General features: G+C 47.7%; 1 long non-coding RNA gene across 1 annotated transcript in view; it reads left to right on the top strand.

Moving 5' to 3' along the window:
* The first annotated feature begins 7543 nt into the window (after nt 1-7543).
* The window catches only part of LOC121155499, a 142610-nt gene continuing 132607 nt past the window's right edge, over nt 7544-17546 (top strand). The window contains exon 1 of the long non-coding RNA XR_005883674.1: nt 7544-7627. This is a non-coding gene — a long non-coding RNA (uncharacterized LOC121155499). The remainder of the gene's footprint in view (nt 7628-17546) is intronic.

Here is a 17546-nt window from a genome sequence, read left to right as displayed (position 1 = left end):
ACAAGGACTGAACTCCATATGTGTTGATGTTGGTCTCGTTCCTTTTGTTCCTCTCTGAGATTTCATCCCATTTGCTTCCATAGAACTTTACTCTTTTTTATTGTAACTTTCTCTTTTTTTATTTATTATTATCATTTTACGATGCAGTTCTATAGGCCCTGGAATTTCCCTTATTCCCTCTCCAAGTTTTCTCCCCCCCACCACTGAGTTCCCCTATATTATTATTATAGTATAGTTCTTCATAAATGGTCGTATGTCCATCATTGTGGGCATGGACAATGGCAGAGTGTCCAGCATCCTATTGTCAAGACATAATGGACATTTCACTGAGAGTTCATCTTTGATCTGGAAGTAGAGATGCATACTAAATTTTTTCCTCACATCTGGATATGATAGTCTCCATTACACAGTTACTATACATCCCCTTAAATGGAAAGCCACAGTACAAAATTAACAACAGGAAGAAAAATAGAAATTTACAATGCCATGAAGTCAAATAACATGCTGCTGGATTAGAACTGTACTCATAATGGACTTTTAGTTCCTTTCTTCATCAAAGACATGTGACTGAAATTGTTGATAGCTTTCATAATAAGCATCTGCTTGGCGTGATGTAGACTGTGGTGACAAGAGAGGAACTTTCTTATTCCCACAAATCCCCAAATTCATGCAGTCACCCACATAGCTAGTCAGTATTTTGTGACTCTGCCCATTGACATCTTTCTCTGTAATGAACAAGTCAAAAAAGTGAAACAAAGCCAGACCTGGAAAGGTGGTGGTCAGATCATGAAATGACTTCACTAAAGTGCTGTGTATTTCTGAAATGTCGATTCGTGCACCTGTGTATTGTTCACTCAAATATGTGTGCACCACACTTGCAGTGCAGTGGTGAGTCTGTTGGGTCTGCACTGCTCCTTTGTGGGACCTAATGTTTTAGGGCTGACAGCGTGGCCTAGATGGGGGAGGAAGACAGCGTGTGCTTAGAGTCTGAGTCCAGTGGCCTTGGCCAAGTTCCTTGAGTGAGGATTGCACGGACCGACAGCTTGTGCAACATTCATCTAGTGCCAGCAAGGAGGCAGACATAAATCATCTGGTTGCACGCGTCGGTGCAAGCTGGCTACCGGGATGGGGACTCCTGGAGTGGTGTGTGACACGGAGGTGGAGTGGCAGTGCTGGGGCCGAAGGCGGGGTGTAGTCAGTGAAGTGTCTGCAGGGTGGGTAAGACATAGGTTCATTATCAGAGAAGCAAGGTAGGTGCTGGGATCCCTCCCAGGTGATCCATGGAGAAGGTGTTATGCAGAAGCAGGGATAAGACACCAGCTGGTTGACTGCCTTTGCTCATGGTGTCTGCTGCCTGTGCTTTTCTGCAAAGCATTTTTTGGAGGATGGTCTGTGAGATGAAGAGTGGGGTCCAGCTCAGAAAGGTCAGAAGGAGTGAGTTAGAGCCCCTGGGACCCAGGCTGGAGGGTGGATTCCACGGCCTTGAGGGCATGATGTAGTGTGAGGTTTGACGTGCTGGCATGAGGCGTGGTGTAGCGTGTGGTTTGATGCTCTCTGGGGGGCGCCTTTGGTGTTACCCTCCATGTCCATGTCCCAGTCTTGTGACAGGAGACAGGCTCACAGGTGCACTTGCTGCTGGTGGGGAGCTTCCTTACACGAGAGCTTCAAGAGCAACAACGTGAGATCTGGGTCACCTGTTGTCACAGTTTTTCCAAAGCATGCTATATGAGAAACTTACTAAATATGATTTTAAAAAATCTTGTTCTATTCACTTGAGATGGAGAATGGGGAGGTAGAGATAGGGAGAGGTGAGGGAGGTCAGAGGGGGATAGTCCTCCAGTGTTTCTCACGCTGGCTCTCTCTCTCACTTTCTCTCTTTTTAAAGCTTCATTTATTTTTATTGGAAAGGTAGATATACAGAGAGAAGGAGAGACAGAGATGAAGATCTTCCATCCATTGGTTCACTTCCCAAGTGGCCGTGACGGCTGGAGCTGAGCCATTCCAAAGCCAGGAGCTGGGAGCTTCCTCTGGGTCTCTTATGTGGGTCCCAAAGGGCCCAAGGCTTTGGGCCATCCTCTACTGCTTTCCCAGGCCACAAGCAGGGATCTGGATGAGACATGGAGCAGCTGGGACACAAACCAGTGCCCACATGGTATACTGATGCTTGGAGTTGGAGGATTAGCCAGTTGAGCCACTGGGCCAGCCCCTCAGGCCCTCTCTTGCTGCAAGCCTTGACTTCCTGTCTCATCTGATTCAACTTTGAAGTGGTCATCCCAAAGCGTCCAGCATCTCAGCCTATTCTTTTAATTTTCTGCTTCTGCTTCCTGATTTAAAAAGTAACATGTATTTGTGGCTTGAGAATTCATACAAGTGTAACATTCAGTAAAAACACACTCCCAATCTGACAAATCTGCCTTTCTGGCATGCAGCCATATACCTCCCTGCCCGGCCTCTGGTTTTATTTTTACATAAATTTATTTGTGATTCAATTAGGCATCCTGCATTCTTCCCTGCTTCCTCTTAGGCCATGTTCTCTTTCTACACCATTAAAAACTCCCCATTAATGCAATTTCTTTGAGCCACCCGGTTAGCAGATGATGGAAGGTTGACTCAGCTGTTGCATTTCCTCCAGATCGGGTTTGCTGTCATTCACGCAAGCTGAATGTCCTGCTTCTGGGCACGGCTGGGGCTGAGCTGGGCAGGGTTCCTCTTCCTATCGGCCGGCCGGCTGAGGGAACCTCTGGGTTGTCCTGGCATGTCCTCCTAGGCCAGGGATCTCAGTGCTATTTAACTTTCCTGGGCTCATTCCACCCCTGTGATTCGCTTGCCCTTCCTGCCGGCTTCAGCTCCTGCCCTTTCTGAATGTCAATCATGCCGCATTTCGTGTGCATGGGCGCCCAGAGGATGCCGAGGCGTCCTGTGGGCTTTGGGAAATGTGGGGCCTGACCAGGCTGCCCTGCTCAGTCGGCTCAGCTGCACAGCCCCCGCCCTAGACAGTGCGCAGCAATCTTGAATTTATAGGGATTGGGTAATTTGGTTCCCTCTCTGCGCATTTCAACAAAGACAGGTAGCTATATGAATCATCTTGGGCAGACATGGTAAAATATGACTGCCTGGGTGGTTTAAATAACAGGATTGCATTTTCTTTTTTTTATCATTGAAGTTGAAAATCCTTTAACTGATGTAGCCTCAGTCCTCAGGCAGCATTCCTTCACAGAGTGTCCCTTCCCTTGTATGCTCAATACTGTTTTTATGACTCTCTGCCTATTCTTGATTGTACCTGGAGAGCTTGAGGAAATAATCCGATGTTATTTATGATAGCTGTTGTGATGGGATTTAGTGAAAAAGAGAGCCTGGGGCAAAATTGTGGAGGTGGCAAAGTGTTTGTCTTCTCTCTTGCTCATTTTTCTCTTCCGCTTTTCAAAGCTCCCCGGCCATTTCCTGAAGCACCAGGGCCCCACGCGTTGTGCGTCCCGGCCTAGCCCGGGGACCGAGGGGACTCAAGCAGGCTTTCCCCTACTTTACCTTCCATATGCCCCATCCTTTTCCTCCTCATCCCGCTAATCTTATTTTTTAAATTCATCCCACTAATTTTTATGTTACTGGTAACACAAGTGAGTGAATCTAGATGCTAGTGATGGGTTGTTGTTATGTACAATCGCTTTTATTTTGTCACCTTGTAGATATTTGTTTCAACTCAGGCTTACCTTCATATTTTAAACTTTTTCTAAGTGTAGTTTTATTTTTCTTTCTTTTAAAAAGACTGATTTATTTATTTGAAAGGCAGAGTGACAGAGAAAGGGAGGGACAACGGAGAAATTCATAGAGAGATCTCTGGTTTACTGGATCACCTCCCAGCAGGTTCCATCTGAAGCCACCTGCGGCCCAGAGCAGGCTTCTGCACCGGGCTCTCCCACATGGGCGACAGAGGCCTGAGTACTTGAGCTGTCTTCCACTGCCTTCCCTGGCATGCCATCAGGAAGCTGGTGTGGGCAGGACCTGTACTGGTGTTCCAAGGCCAGATGCCAGCCCTTCTTCTTCTTTCTTTTCCCTTTTAAAACCAAATTAACAACAACATATTTTTTATTTTTGAGACACAGAGTGAAAAGTGAGAGAGACCAAGAAGCAGAAAAAGCTCTGTTTCCTGGTGCTCAAAGCCGAGGCAGGAACCAGGGACTCAAGCTATCGCCTGCACGCCAATAGGAGCATGCATCCAGGAGGAGCCTGGCCTTGAACACGGCACTCTGACATGGGATGCGGGGTGTCTCAGGCCACATCTTACCCCTGAGCCAAGTGCCTACCCCAGCCTTTGTCAGTGTGATTTTAGCAGCATTCTTACTCTGTTTCACAGCACTTGAACTAAGTATGAAGACACATAGTTAATAAGGAGCTTCGATGATGTAAATATTTTTTGAAGGTTTTCAGAAAGAGCATTCATCTACGAGGAAGAACTGTGCTGTGAGCAAGCAAGACTTGAACAATGACAACTTGGCTCCCCGCACCTGTAGACTCTGTCCCAGCCACGCACATTTGAGGTGTGGGAAGGCAAGTGACTCTCCATCGCTGGGGTCAAGGCTGCTGCCCTGCCGTGCGGATGTGGCCTGCTTTGCTGAGAATGCCCACTCCTGTGGAAGGGCCTGTGTCATTTCCACATGTGCTCTAAGCCCATGGCCTCATCAACCCGAGCAATAGACTCTTCCGCCTCTGTCGGTTGGCTGCACACTCACCCAAGGCACTGGGTTCTTTAGTCAAAGAAAGGAATGGAATTTGGACATGATTTGCTTTCCATAACCAGGAGGGAAACAGACATGCCGCAATGTCATCATGGCCATGGGAAAGCCAGAGGAGCTCAGGCCCCATGCTTGCCCTCCCAGCATTCTGCTCTGGCCTTTCTGCCTTGCATTTTTTCTCTTCTTCCTAGCTGTGTTTTTAACAGTCTGTGGGTGAAATTAAGTCATAGGCATGTTTTTTCCAAAGATTTATTAGACTTTATTGTAATGACAGACATATGCAGAGAGAAGGATCTTCCATCTACTGGTTCATTCCCCAAGTGGCTGCAACGATCGGAGCTGAGCCAATCCAAAGCCAGGGTCCAGGAGCTTCTTCCTGGTCTCCCACATGAGTGTAGGCTGTCCTCCACTGCTTTCCCCAGTCGCAAACAGGGAGCTGGAAGGGAAGTGGAGCAGGCGGGTCACAAACTGCTAACCACATGGGATCCTGGCACTTGAATGGGGAGGATTAAGCCAGCTACAGGGATGGATGATCCCGTGAGTCAGCAGCTCACCTGGGCGAGGAGGTAAGGGGTCTTGTTCCCGCTCAGGAGGATAACGGATCGTGGGTTAGGCCTGCCTGGCAGTGTGGAGAAAGCTTGCAGCTGGTCCTCTGATGGAGCGATTGTCCTTAGAAAAGGGGGCATTGAAGTAATTTGAGTCAGGTCACTCCTCTGTTGACCGCGTGGTGTAACCCAGCAGAGGGAAAAGCAGGTGAGCCTGGAAAGCTTTTGTTTTGCTTTAGAATATACGAGGGAGAAAAGAGGATTTTTGTTGTTGTTTCATAAAAGGTAAAACATCTCTTCACCAGTGGGGAGATGGTTGAATCAAATAATCATATCAATAAGCATGTAAGGACAAACCCAGAGATGTACTGAGAGAGAGAGAGAGAAGGAGAGACAGGGAGGGAGGGGAGCAGAGGGAGAGGGTATCAACGGAAATGATTTGTGCCCCAAATACACATCTCTTGATATTGAGGGACTAGCTGTGTGTGAGCAGGAAAGCTGTATCAACACGATTGCAGTAGGGAATCTAAAGAAAAGCTTATTGTGCGTATTGGAGATACACAGCATGGAATACTTACAATATCAGCGCGGTTGAAGTAAGTTAATTGTCATTGTCTCACGTAGTTACCGCTCCAGTTTTTGTTGTTTTGATGGCAGGAATGGCTAACATCTCATTTGATACGACCCCCGCCCCCCAACAGTGCGATTGGATCCCCAGTGTTCCTCCTGCCGTTGGCTCAGCCTCCACACTCATACATCCTTCATCCGGGCTGCACTGCAGCTTCTGCCCTGCAGCTTCTGCCCTGCTCCTCCCCACATCCCAGCCCACCCACCCCGACCGCCTGCCCCGGAAAGCACCCCTTTGTTCTCTCTCCGTGTGTTTGACTTTGCATTGCTTTAGAAAGGAGAGCAAGTCACATTTGTCTTTCTGTGCCTGCCTTACTTCATTTAATGTCATGTCCCCCAGGGTCACCCATGCGTGCCATGGCAAATGGCAGTAGCGCTGAACAATATTCTGCTGACGTCTCTCTGCTATCAGCTCAGTCCTGCATCCCTTTGTCGCCGTTGAAGGATACCGTGATTCTCCACGTGTCGCTATTACCAACGGGGCTGTAATGACCATGGGCGCGCACACGTCTTTACAAGATGTGATTCCACTTCCTGTGGTTATATACTCAGAAGAGCGATTGCTGGTAGCTCTGGTTTGAATTGGTTTGAGATCCTCAATGTCATTAGATTCGCCGCTCACCAAAATGTTACATTCGCCGACCACCAGGGAAAGAATAACTCAGCCAAATATATGAAAAGAATTTAGATGGCCTTTATTTCAGGGAGCCACGGCCACGGGCTTCCCTTCCCCGTGACAGACGTGAGAGAGTGAGCTGCAGAGGAAGAAGAGCGTGGAAGAGACGGGGAGGGGGCTTTTCAAAACTCTCCTTGACATGGAAACAGAGATGGGGGTCGCCCGGCCCTTACTGATGGGGGAAATGGGTCTGTGCCCCTCATTGGTGCAACGGTGGTCTCACAGCCTGAAGGGGCCCCGCCAGAATTGCGCCACCCGTTCCGGGTTTGGTTGGAGGCAAACTCCACCCTTCTCCGGCCACCGTGGCCACCATCAGATACCATATTCCATTCCGTCAGCCGTACGAGGATCCCTTTGTCCATGGCCTTGCCAGCACGTGTCTCGACTTTCGGATAACAGCCCCTCTAGTGGGCGGGCAGGGCTCCCGGAGGTTCTGAGTTGTGTTTCTGGGATGATTAACGAGGCTGAGCACATCGCCATATCCCCGTTGGCTGTTTTATGCCTCTTGTCCACGTAACATCTACCTCGGTCCTTTGCCTTTCTCTATAAGCTTGGAATATCAGCCCTGTATCAGAATCAAGGCTTGCAAATCTCTTTTCCCTGACCCGCAGTAGCAGGTTCCCTTTGCAGAGTGTCCCGTTTGCAAAGCTGCAGTCCGCTTCTTGTTTTCGCAGCCTGGCCCCGTGGGGTGACACGGAAAGCCAGTGTGCGTATTTTTTTCCAGCAGGTTCTCTTCCAGAGGGTGTGTGGGGGAGGTGACCTAAGCGCCTCGCAGGTGCCAGAGATTTCCAGCTCGGAGGTGAGCACGTGGAGAAGCACCCACCTGCGGGCACTTGTGCTGGGTCAGGGGCCGCAGGCGTTTCTGCTGCTGATTGGTGCGGTTCCCATCTAGGCTCCGCCTCTCCCCAGGCGCCTTCTTCCCGGAAGAGCAGCAGAGTCCTTCAGGGACTGGAAGACCCCCAGGAGGCTGGGACAGTGACTCTCCGAGGAACTTACAGTGTCCTAAGGCGAATGCTGCTTGGAGAGGCAGGCGGGAGGCCTGTGTGAAGGTCAGTGGGGCCGTGTCCAGGCCGCTCCCTGGGAGTTGTGTGGGGCCCAGTGACGGCCCGGGGCCTGGCTGGAGGTGGCCGGGCGTGGAGGTGCTCCACGGGCGCCCGGGAGGCCAGGCCACAGATCCCTGGTGAGGACCGTCCCTTGGGCCGCGGTGGGAGCCTTGGAAGCTGCTCACAGTTTTGCGGCTTTTTTTCCCAGGTGGGGGTGGGAGGTAGGGGGATGGAGTGGGAGTGGCGCAGAGTGCATTCTCAGCTTTTAAGGAAATAAGTGAAATACCAACTAGGAAATTTGCAGTTCCAAATAATGAGGCAAACAAATACAAAAGCCGCTGACTGCGAGTTCACCACAGGTGAGAAATCCGTCTCCTCGGTCCACGTGCCTCTTCCCCGGGGCTCTCTCCCCCGAGGCACACACCTGTTGGAAACACCACGATGCCGGCAGGACAGCGAAACTGCTCCACCTGCGCGTGCGCCCGGGCGCGGGCCGGGACCCCCGGAGCTGCCCACTCGGTAACGCGCTTGCGTTTCAGTTTCCGAGATGGCTGAGAAGTTAGCCGCTAACCGTATCATGACTCCCTTTAATGTCTTCTGTTGCTGTTGATCAAGATTTTCTTTTCATCTTCCTTGGTTTTAAAAGGTTAATTATATGTCTAAGTATAGATCTGTTTGTAGCTTGTGTATTTTGAGTTTGCACGACTTCTAAATCAATGTTTTTCACCCAGGTGAAGAACTTATCACTATTGAGAGTGTTTCCTATTTTTTTTTTCTTTTTATCTTTCCTCTTATTAATCTCATTGTCTGAGGCTATTTCCAAAAGTTCATGGACAATGGTATTAAAATTATTTATTTTGGTGAAAAAATTTTTGGAATTCATCATACACATTTCCAGGAAGTTTTTAAAAAGAGTTCATGTATGTATTTGTGCTTTGAGGATCTGTCCAGTTTTACTTTTATTTTATCCCCCATTCCCAATGTTTGAGGTTATTTGGGTGGGTCTATTTCTGTGTTTGAGAATTCTTGTGCCATTTAAGATGTGGGTTTGAGCTTTCCAGTGCAATTTTCGTTTTCTCGCTGTTCTTTTCAACTCCGGGATTTGTATTTGGTTCCTCTGTGTAATTGCTGTCTCCTGGTTGTAAATATCAAGGGATTGTGGGTTTATTGTGATTGCACATTCCTTCTACCTTAAAGCACGCTGCCCTTTTGTCCTGTAGACACTTTGGTAAGAACCAAGAACTCTGACGTTCTCTGTGAAATCTACCATCTGGCTTTCCTTTGAGTGTTTCTTTGCACATCTCGTAATTTTGTTGACTAGACTTGTCAGACAACACGCTGGCAATTCAGGTGTTTCCCAGCCTCCGGGAGGCGAGCCTGAGCAGCTGTAGTTCAGGCGGGGAAGTGGGGCAGGCCGGGCAGAAAGGCACTTCAGCTTGGAAAGCAGGAGGCGGTGTCCCCACGGTCCTCTGGCTGGTCAGTGAGTGTCCAGCCAGTCTTGCCCTGTCACCTGTAACCTGAGTTGGGTGCTGTTCTCTGTGTGCGTGCTTTATCTGTGCTGTTTCCTGGGCACAGAGCTGGGTGCTTCTCCCCGAGAGTGGATTTACCACCCTGCAGGTCATCACAGAGTGCCACGGGGGCTGCACGCAGTTCTCCGCGAGGCATGCCCAGAGTGTGGCATTCATGAAAGCTTCATTGGAAGAGGTGCCCGACTGCCCGAGATGAGTACCTGGAAGGGAATGTAGCATACTGGATTTTTTCCCTGTATGTTTGATTAAATGACAATCAGTTTCATTCCTTGTATTTGCATTATGCTCCTGGATAGAGCAGGTTGCGTCTGGGTTGAGTACAGAAGCTGGCTGGAGAGCTGTGTGTTCTTTCCACGCACTTCCAGAGGCTGTGGCTGCGACTCCAAGGGCAAACTGCCATTGGCTGCTCGTGATCTGCTTCTGTTCATTTCCCAAGGCCCCAGTCGGTGTCATCTCTCAGTGCGTTTAAATTGTTGTTAAGTTGTGGTAGATGATCATTGTCTAAAGATCTAAGTGGTAGAGAATTAGGGTAAAATGTTACATGGTTTCTTGAATGAAATCAGACTCAAAACCAAATGACTGTTTTTGAATATGTCGCACTTGGGAAAATGTGCTGAAGCTGTAAGTGTGAGAACATAATGAATTGGTAGAAAGTTCATACCATGTACCCGTTCCCTAGACTGAGGGTGACTGTTGCTGCTGCCTTATCAGTGGCCCTAGGACCTGCTGCTAGCCAAAGCCATCTCCTCTCCTCTCATGCTAACCGGTGCTTAGTGCTTTTATTCCCCATCTTGACAGACATCCATAATCGTCATGGATAAATTCTGCCCGGTTTCCATGCCTGTGCAGTTATCTGCAAGGTGTATCAAGTCCCTCTCAGTCAATAGCGTATCGTGCAGTTTATCCAGGCCGTTCTTCTTTACTGCTTGTGTTCCCACTGCAAAATGAGCACGCCTTCTCTCCAGCAACTCTGATGGGCAGTTGAATTACTTCCTGTTCTTGGTGGGTGTGGGAGCTGTGGCGTCCTGTGTGTGTCCTGGCCTTCGAGCGCTGTGTAGCGGTGGTGTTAGGAGGATAACTTGCACCTCTAAGAGCATCCTAACAAAGTTTCTAACCCCCTTGCTTTGCCACTTGAGTGACTATGCTCATCCTTTTTTTGTGTGTGTGTGTGTTTTGGTGATTTTTCCACAGTTTTAGTAATTTGCATTTCCATGTGAATTGTAGAGTGTGCTTGTCATTTACCACAAAAATAGAAAATTTGGAGTAGGAATGCATTGAGTCTATAGATTAATCAGGAGAATTAGTGTCTAATAGTGCCATGCATCTTTTTAAATAAATCACAAATCCTATTATGAAGTTACTAGTTTTATTTAGTAAGGAAATTAATAAGTTACTTTACTAAGATAATTCACATACAATAAAATTCACCACATCAAAGTGTAAACATGCACAGGTCGCACAGACGTCATCCCTGTCTTCAGTCCTGAAAGCGGTGATGACACTCCAGGGAAGTCTCATACATGTTAGCAATCTCATTATTACTATTTATTTTAATTGGGAAGGCATATTTATAAGGAGCAGGAGAGACAAAGATCTTTCATCTGCTGGTTCACTCCCCAGTTGGCCATAATGGCTAGAGCCGAGCTGATGTGAAACCAGGAGCTTCTTCTGGGTCTCCCACATGGGTTCAGGAACCAGGGATTTGGACCGTCATCCGTTGCTTTCCCAGGCCACAAGTGGGGAGCTGGATGGATCAGAAGTGGAGCAGCTAGAACATGAACTGGTGCCCATATGGGATGCTGTCGCTTGCAGGCAGAGGATTAGTCTGTTGAGCCACAGTGTCAGCCGCATCTCTCTATTGTTTCTAAGACACATAAGTAAGAAAAAAATACGTTGTCTCTGCTATGACAGGTGTCCCTCTCAGCGCTGTTCTCCTGTGAGCTGCACGTTTCTGTCTGGAGGGGATTGCGGGACATTTAACGGGAGTCTGCTCACAGGAAATGCCCTCCCTCGTGTGCAGTGCCGGGGTGACATTTTTCAGGCGTTGTTCTTCTATTGTTCCTGCACCAGCCGTGCCTACGGGCTCTGAGGGTTTCCAGATGTTCTCGTTACGACGGGCTCTGAGACACTTGGTGGTTGTGTGCTTTGGTGTGAGGTTCTTGGCATTTCTTGTGCCCTGGTTTCACTTTCTCGGGTCTGTGGGCTTTGGGTTTGCATCAGGTTTAGAAAACATTTGATGAGTGTCTCTCCAGGCAGTTACCCTCTCCTTGTCTCTTGTTATTTTCTTCTGGGGCATACATTGCATATGGGTTTTTAAAATCTTTAATTGAAGGGTAGAGTAACAGGTAGAGACAGGGAGAGCCAAGTACTTCTTTTTGATTTGTTTATGGTTGCCCCACAACATGATTTTTCCCCCTCCCTCCCTCCTTACCATCTTGTTTACAAAATCTGAGAGAGACTTGTTCACTTCCCAAATTCTCGTAATTGTAGGAGTTGGGCCAGCTCAGAGCTGGGAGCTGGGAATTCAGTCCGCATCTCCCAGCTGGCTGACAGACTAAGCCTGGATTGTCTGTCACCTGCTACCTTCCAGCATGTGGATTAGCAGGAAGGTGGACTTGAGAGTGGAGTCAGGACTTGAGCCCAGGGGCATTGATACAGGCTGTGGCCATCATGGTTAGTGATGTAACTGCTAGGATAGGTGATTGGCTGCGGGGTCTCCCCCACAGATTCCTCTAGTACCCCGTAGCTGGAGGTGGTGAGCCTGCTGTCCGCCATCGAGTGCGAGAGACACACACAGGGGTCTGTCTAAGCAGTTCCGATCAGACCAGGAATCCCAGGAATTCCAGGAGGGGAGAACTAGGAGCCAACTGTCACCTGCACGACTCGGAAGCCACCTCCCACAGGCCAAGAGCAGGTGAGCCAGTCGGCCCTGGCCAATCAGTCTTTGCTGAAACAACTTGACCACCGCCCTGGTTCACGCTCAGGGCTCTGCCCTTGGCTGCCATGTTGTTTGCCAGTGACCTTGACTGTTAGTCACCATCTTGTTGAATTAGTGACCCCTTTGCCCTTGAGCCCCACATTTGCCCACCTTTTCTTTTGTTAAATTTCCCTGGTCTCTGTGGATGTCGTTTTGAAACGCTTGTGTTAGCATGATTTCAGGCTAATCTTGTACATTATCTGCTGGTGATCCTCTGCAGTGTATTTCCCACTAAATCTTTGTAGCTCTTGTCTCTGAAGTTCAATTTCAATTCTTTTATGCATGTAACATATAGGAGAATCATCACTGATTCAATGTTCTTGTCTGCTAATTCTATCATTTGTGCCAGTTCTGAGTTGACTTTGATGGATCTTCTCATTATGGGTTATAATTTTTTCTTTCTGTACTTTATAATCTGGTGACCGTAGATAGGGTGACTTTTACTTTGTTGCTTGCTGGATATTTTTGCATTCCTTTAATTTTTAAAAGGTTCGTTTATTTATTTGAGAGGGAGAAGGTGAAGGAGAAAGGCATATCTTTGTTTCTCTCTGAATGGCTGCAATGGCTGCTGCTCTTGCAGGCTGATGCCCCTGGCAGGGACTCCCCTGGGGCTCCCGTGTGGGTGGCAGAGGAACATGTATTTGAACCTTCTCTTACTGCTTTCATAGGTGTATTAGCAGGGCTCTGGATGGGAAGTGGAACAGCCTGGACTGTGTTCGGATCTAAGTCGCAGCCCTAGTCCCTAAAAGGACTTCAGGCTTTGTCCCGAGATGCAGTCAGGTGACTGGAAATGGCTGATACTTGTGAGTTCTTAGGGTTTGTTGGGGTCAGACCTGCACTTGGCGTTGGGCACGTTTTTCTCGTAATCGAGCAAGACCCTGTCTGGCTGGTGGGAAGAGGCACTCCTGCCGCCGTGTGAGCACTGAGCCTTGACTTTGTGCAAACCTCGTCCTGTGATGTAGCTGTGGTGCCCGCAGGCTGATGGGCGCTGACTCCCACTCATCAGCGATTCATTTTAAGCAGAAATTGAACATTTAAATGAATAAGTAATTATTTCTTATTTGTTTTATGAAATGACTTATTTGAAATTGGCACTATTTCTTTCCTAAGTGTTTTGGAGAATTTGTTTCTTGGCCAGAAGTTGCTTTTTTTTTTTTTTTTTTTTAAATTGGGAGTGTGTATAAGGCTAGCAGAAAGTTTAATGTACAGATTCCATTAGCATATGAATTTTACTTATTTTTAAGATTCATTTTATTTATTTGAAAGGCGTCACCACGAGAAACACTATGGAGAAAAGGAAAATGTCTGAGAAAAGGAAAAGGAAAAATGTCTGTTTATATCATCTGCTAATTTAAAAAAATATTTAGAATGTCAGAGTTAGAGAGCGATATCTTCCATTCGCTAGTTCACTGCCCAGGTGGCTGCAGGTGCAGACTGGGCCAGGTGAAGCAGGAGCCAGGGGCTGCATTCTGGTTTCCCACCGGGGTGGCAGGGGCCATCTTCCACTGCTTTACCCAGCCATCAGCAGGGAGCTGAGCTGGAAGTGGAGCAACCAGGAAATGACTGGCACCTTGCTGGAAGCTGCATCTCAGGTGCTGACCTCCCCCAGTACCCCACGATACCCCACGATGTTGCCCCACCTGTTTCTCAAGTGGGCTGGGTTTTTTTTTTTTATGCATTCCAGATATTAACCCTTTATCTGATGCCTGGCTGTACTTGTCTGGATTGCCTCTTTGTTGCAATCCCATCTGTCAAGTTTTGCGCGTGTTCGGGCTTTTGTGGTCTCCCTGGGAAGTCTCTGCCTCGGCCAGTGTCTTGCAGCATTCCTCTGTGCTTCACTCAGGTAGTTTGGGGTGGTCGGTGTAAAGTTTAGACCTTTGATCCATTTTTTTTTTTGTTGATTTTTGGGTCGTGTACTAGATGGGTGTCCTGTTTCCTCTTTCTGTATGTGGAAATGCAGTTTTTCTGATACTGTTGGAAAGGCCATTCTTCCTCCAGGGAATGGTTTTACCCTGTTTGTCAAAGATTAGTTGCTTGTATATTCAGTTTGATTCCTGGGGTTTTTTATTCTGTTCCACTGGTCCATTGTGTCTATTTTCATACCAGTACCAGGTTGTTTGGTTCTAGCAGTAGCTTGGTTCCTAGGGTTTTTGTTCCGTCGGTCCACAGGTCTATCCTCTGCCAGTACCAGGCTGTTTGGTTCTGACAGCCCTGTAGCATGTTTTGAAGCCTGGTACTGTGATGCCTCAGTCTTTGTTCTTATTGTTTCTGATTGCTTTGGTTATTTTGGGTCTTTTGCATTTGCATATGCATTTTGGGATTTTTTTTTCTCTAGTCATATAAAGAATGTCCTTGGAATTCTGATTGTGATTATCTTGAATGTATAAGTTGTTTTGTGTAATATATGCTGCCTTCTTATATGTTTCTTTTGTTATTATTATGTATTGGGAAGGCAGAGAGCATCTGAGAGAGAGAGCGAGAGAGAGAGAGAGAGAGAGAGAGCGAGAGAGAGCGAGAGCGAGAGCGAGCGAGAGCGAGAGCGAGAGAGAGAGAGAGAGAGAGAGAGAGAGAGAATTCAGTCTTCCAATTGGTGTTTCACTCAGCAAATGATTGTAACAACTAGGTTGGGGGCCAGGACCCCCTGGCAGCCCACAGTAGGGAGAGCAGCCCGGTTGATTGCGCCATCTTCCGTCCTTTTCCTGGGAACTTGAGCAGGGAGCTGGATCGGAAATGGAGCAGCTGGGACTTAAAGTGGTACTCTGGCCCCATCTTCCTTTTTATCTCTTGACTGGAAGCTAGCTAGCTGTTTCTTTCAGTTTCCTGCTCTGCACGTCAGCACACACAAGCAGAGGGCATCTGGGTCTCCTGCTAACTGTGTTCCTCCTCTTCAGGAAGAACATGGAGGCCAGCAGTTTTGCACTGCCTTGGCCTGTTCCCTTTGCTGTTGTCAGCTATCAGCACCACGTGTGCTTGGAGCTGTGCAGGGCGTTATCGTTTATGATAGTTGCTTTTGTAAGCAGAGTTCACTTTGATTTAAAAGGTTTCTACTTATCTTTTTAACATTTTTATTGTAGTTTTAAATATTAGACGTTTCTAATGTTCTTAATGGTCTGACCTAATAGTCAACTTCCTTTAGGCCTCTGGGTCTTGCTTTTGCATGCCAAAAGATTGTATGCATCTGGCTCATATTTTATAAATTCCATTTTGAATATTTAGACTCTTGTTCAGTTGTGTTCATGTGTGTTGTGTGACGTTAAAGTCCTATGTTGAAGTCTTCGTGGGGGTTGGAGTGTAGTTCAGCCCACCACAATGACACTCGACGTTGTCAGTGGGGGCTTGCCCATCTGTGTGTAAGAGCTCTAGCTGAGACCATAAAAATAGAGTCTCACCGGAGAGGGGGACAGTATTGAAGAAGCACATCACTTTTTGGTTTCTGAGTTCCTGGGCTCAGAGTCAAACTTCAGAATTAAGCCTTTTCCTGTTTTCTAAGGATTTAGCAGATTGTTCTTGTTTAGTTCCATTTTGAAGGGATTTGGAAGCTATTCGTGTTGCCTACCTTTCCCTCCTGCTCCCCCAGGTCTCCCGGCACCTTTATTTACCAGAGATACAGAAGTGCAAACAAGACGGAGGTTTGCACACACTAGCCCATTTCTAGAACAGGTGCGTGTTTGTTTTTGAGCTTATGAAGGATGAATTCTGTTCTGTACTGACTTTTCGGTACCACAAATTATAGGTCAGCTGAAATTTATAGCACAGCCTTAACATGCTTCATGTGTGATGTGAGTTCATCTGTAAGAAATGAACAAAGGCAGGGAGTGAATTACCAGTGGAGGCATGGCAGTCACGCAGCATTGGCATGGTGCCTTTGGTCAGCCAATCGGTTGATTGACGGTTAGGGACAGGTCTCATTTTCCCCTGCTTTGTGACGGATTCACTTCTGAGTGTGGCCTGTGCTGTTAGTGTGGGACAAATGTGCTGAGTCTTGGGCGTGAGCTCAGCTGGGAGTGGATGGAGGGAGTCTATCTGGCTGAGTTCATTTGATGCTCTTTGGGAACGTGTTTCAAGTAATTACTCAGTGCCCCTGCTATCTGCTATGACTTCAGTAGTTAAAAAGAACTTCAGTGTTGTTTCTTTAGAGACTACCCCGTGCTTGGCTGCACCCACGAGGCTGAACTCCCTTTTGCAATCCTGTTAGATGCTTTCTGTGGGTTGTCTATTGCTTGATTGATGGAAATAGGAGGGAGAGAGAATGTGAGAGGTACTTCATCTGCTGGCTCACTCGCCAGGCTGCAGCCAGGATCCTGGAACTACCCTGTCTTCCACACGGGTGACAAGCTTGTTACTTGAGCTGCCATCTGTTGCTTCCTAGACACATGAAGTGGATAAGAAGTGGTGTTTGGTGTGGCAGGTGGCACACGCCAACACGTTGTGTCACAGTGCTGGCCCCAGGTTGATTCACTGAACCCTCAAAATCAACCTGCAAAGCATATTGAGGTTCTAGTTTCTAGAGGAAAGAGGGCATTTCACTAAATGCAATTGGGACAGTCCTTTAATGACAAAGTACACTGCTCCCTTTCATTGGCGGGTAGCTTGCTGTGGAAAATGAGCTGAAAAGGTGGTTCAGTTTGAAAAAGAGTTCTTTCACTTACTGGTTCACTGGTTCACATCACCGGCTGTGATGATCAGGGCTGGGGAAGGCCACAGCCAGAGGTCTGGAGCTCCATTCAGGGCCCCAAAGCACGTGAGCCCATTGCCCGCGTGTTCCAGGTGCGTCCGCAGGGAGACGGATTGCAGCTGGAGCAGGTGTTTGAACGAGTGCTCTGATGCCAGACGAGGATGTGCCAGGAACTGGCTAAACCCCCTCCTTAACAATGTCAGTTCCCTTGAACAAAATTCATTGAGCTGAACCTCAAATGTGTCACTTTCATAGGAAAACAATGCCTATTTTGTGGTCTAGTGAGGATTAGGTCAGGTTGTAATTATAAAGTAACTTTAAACATAGCAACAAGTGAGTTTTCTAGCCTGTCTGATATGTTTTATTCTGTAGCAGGTTGGTGGAATTGCTTTTCTTCATTTTAAACTGAAACCCATTGTCAGCTGCAAGGGAAGTTGGTAAGTCCTCTTTTCTGTCCTAGGTAGCCTGCAGAAGATGCAGTTGGAGTTGTTGAAGAGGTTGAGGCCACCTCTTGGGAAGGTGACATTTGTGTGGGGTGTGTTAGGAGGTTGTGCATATTCTGGGTGCGCTATTGGAGTGAAATGTGGCTTGTCCCTCGGGGGCAGCCGATCTGAAGAGCAAACGGACCTCCCAGGTCCCTGCTTCACTTTACTGAACTTTATTGTCCAGCTTAGCTGATTAGCTGGTGGGAGTGAAGGTTAGAAAACAGCATTCAATTTTCTCATGTGCAGAGTTTTCCTTGAA

Source organism: Ochotona curzoniae, unplaced genomic scaffold (genome assembly GCF_017591425.1).
Source record: "Ochotona curzoniae isolate NIBS_2020 unplaced genomic scaffold, NIBS_Ocur_1.0 contig_2927, whole genome shotgun sequence".
NCBI lineage: Eukaryota > Metazoa > Chordata > Mammalia > Lagomorpha > Ochotonidae > Ochotona > Ochotona curzoniae.
The sequence above is the reverse complement of the archived record's forward strand: the minus strand, read 5'-3'. Positions and strand labels throughout refer to the sequence as shown.